A 3,261-nucleotide genomic window follows, 5' to 3' on the forward strand; every position below is an offset into this window, starting at 1 on the left:
GTGAGCGCTTATCTTTGTCACTGTGAGATGTAGGATGTAGGATGCAGTAGAAGCCAGAGGCCGGGGGGGGGGGGGGGGGGGGGGGGGGGGGGAAAGGCTGAGTCTCAGCTAATCTCTGTCCCAGCCCCTGCACCGACTGCCATGTGGGGTGCTAATCTCTGTCCCAGCCCCTGCACCGCCTGCCATGTGGGGTGCACTACTCTAGCCTTCTTGGGCTGGGATACAGACCTCCTCCTCCTAAAGACAAAGAGCTAAGCAGTCTCTAGAGTCTTCTACAAGCTGGGTTCACAGGTTCCACTCACTTTTCTGTTTGACTCTTGTTTCCTTTTCATTTAGGATGGCAGGGACTGCTCATAACCGTATGATCCGTTGGCCTCTCTCTTAGGAAAATGGAAGGAAGCCTGTTTCAGCACCCATATGCCTGCATCCCAGATTGCTATAACAAAACACTATCAGCTGGGTGCCTCCTAAACTATAGGAAGTCCTTTCTCACTGTTGGACACAGGTAACCAGGATCCAGGGCTTAGTTCCTGGTGCACATGTGCCTTTCGCTGAATCTTTGTATGTAGGGAGGGGGTCTTAGTGCTTTTGTTTGTTTGTTTTCATTGTTGGTTGTGTGTGTGTGTGTGTGTGTGTGAAGAAGCACTATGACCACAGCAGCTCTTATAAAAGAAAGCATTTATTGGGACTTGCGTACAGTTTTAGAGGTTCAGTCTTTTATCATTTAGGCAGGGAGCATACACCACACAGGCAGACATGTTGCTGGAGAGGTTGAGAGTTCTCTAACAGGATCCAAGAGGCAGCAAGAAGAAAGAGATATGGTGACTGGCTTAGGCTTTTGAAACTTCAAAGCCCACCCACAGTGGCACACTTTCTTCAACAAGGCCACATCTCCTAAGCCCTCTCAGGTACTTTCCGATGACTAAGCATTCACATATGTGAGATTATGGGGGCCATTCTTATTCAAACCATCACAAGGTCCCCTTTGGCCCCTTTTATAAAGATCCTAATCCCCTTGTGGGGGTTCTGCCCTTATGACCTAATCAGTGCCTAAAGATAATTCCTAATACCATTTCCTTGAGAGTGGGAGTCTCAATATAGGAGTTTTGAAGAGAAACAAATATTCAGATCATGCAAGAGTGCAAGGATTTGGCAAGGGAGGGAGGCAGGGGAGATGGAGAGTGACAAGAGGAGATGAGAGGAAACAAACGAAAGAGGGGTGGGGAAGGAGGAGAGGAGAGGAGAGGCAGAGGAAGAAAAACCATCCAGGATTCCGAATGGGATTTGTCTGGGTTGGGTGGCAGATTGATTGATTGTTTGATTGATTGATATTGCTGTCTTATCGATCTCTATCAATTATTTGGTTTTTTTAATCTGAAAAAAAGAAAAAGAATGATAGGTAAGTGCTATGAATCCCAGGGAGATAGGGGATGAGGGTGGGTGGGAAGGGAGGAGGGAGGTGGGGAGGAAAGGAGAGAGGGAGAGAGGGAGAAAGAGCGCTCTCATTCTCAGCATCAGAGAAGCAGATCTAAGTTTACCACTGTGGCAGGACAGTCTCCATAGCTTCCGATAGCCGGCAATCAGGTGGAAGACACCATTGTTAGCTCCTAGGTGGCCATTACGTCATGTTGTCCAGCAGCAGTTCCATGAGGTAGGTATGGTATGACCATTCTCACTTTAAACCTAGATTCACAAGTAATTTAAGGGAAATCACTTAGCTGATATGGACATGCTCGTCTAACTCTGGAGCCCAGACTCTGATATGCTTCAGTCTCCCCAAACAGGAATCTTTGCCTCCCTGGCCCAAGCCTGATGTAGCAAGGGTGCTCACTGGATAAATGTGGAAGGGCAATGAGGTCAGGGATAGTAAGAATTGTCAGGAAACCTGCACCCCGTCCTAAGAATCTGATTCCTTTAGCAGATTTCCAAGGCAAGCATTAAAATCCAAACAGTCTGGTTTCTGGGCTTATGTGTGTATATTTCAATTTCTGTGCATAAATACGAGTTTTATTTTTAGTTTTGTAACCACAAGGGGCCCTGGGTTCACCTATGTGAATGATCTCAGCTTTCTGATATCTCCAAAAGGGGATATCAGAATAGATATTGGATCTCCCAATAGCCCATGGTCCCTGGTGGCTTTCTTCCTAGCCCACCCTCATTGCAAACGGCACCCCTGAGTTTTCCTCCAAGACATGGTAAGGAAATACATTTTAGGAGGAAGGAGGTAACAGGACCATGGGTCCAATTCTGCACTTGGCACAGTCCCAAGGACACTGGGCATACAGACAGAAATCTGAGCTCCAGTTGGCTACATGGGGTGCTGCTTTCAAAGGAGCTGTCAATCTTGCCTGTTTACCACATCACTCTTTGTAGAAGGGTCTTCTTTTCTAGGAGTTTTATATTTTTTTTTCCCTGACATTTTCTGCTTTGGTAATTGACTACAAGAATAGTTCTATAACATAAATCAATGATGAAAAACAAATTACTCCCGCCCCCAGCCCTTCATTCCCTCCTCATCTCTAACGATATTTTTCTGTATGATGACTAACCCAGACTGACGTAATTTATCAATTCATCTCGACGATGCACATTAGGAAATGCATTCCTCGGGCCCCAGCAGGCAGCCTTCCCTGTGCCACATCACCTTCGAGAAGCCATTAGTGCTACGGAGACATCTGAAGCCCAGCCTTTTGTGCAGAGAGCGTCAGGCCCGCTGCTGCTAATGGCTTTATTAATCAGAAGGTGAACCGGCGGCAGGCGTGTCACAGCCGCGTAAAATAAGTGGTTTTATGGCAAATGTAGTTAAAAAGAAATGACAAGTTGGATTTACAGTGCTCTGGAGTAAAAGAAAAAAAAATAATAAGAGAGAGAAAAAGGAAATCAGACATAGCGGCAATTTTCTATCTTTGGTTAAATTCATTAAGCGTGTGCTACTAAAAGTCATTTGTAACTAGTTCCCTGGTGAGTCCATGTTCTAGAAGAATTTATTTAAAAATACAGAGGAAAGCTTAAATTTACTATATATATATATATATATATATATATATACATATATATATATATATATATATATATTGAGCCAACATTTCATCTCCAGAGGAAAGGAGAGAGTCAGCTGTGCTGGAAGGAGAGACGCCAGAGCTGGAGTTTGGGATTTGGGCTGTGCCTGCTGGTGCTTGCTACCTGCAAGGGTAGCAGGGCCTAGTGAGAATGGTCCAGACTGCAGCCTCAAGCCCAGCTACAGGCAAGGGCAGCAGGGCC

The sequence above is a fragment of the Mastomys coucha genome, unplaced genomic scaffold (genome assembly GCF_008632895.1).
Source record: "Mastomys coucha isolate ucsf_1 unplaced genomic scaffold, UCSF_Mcou_1 pScaffold22, whole genome shotgun sequence".
NCBI lineage: Eukaryota > Metazoa > Chordata > Mammalia > Rodentia > Muridae > Mastomys > Mastomys coucha.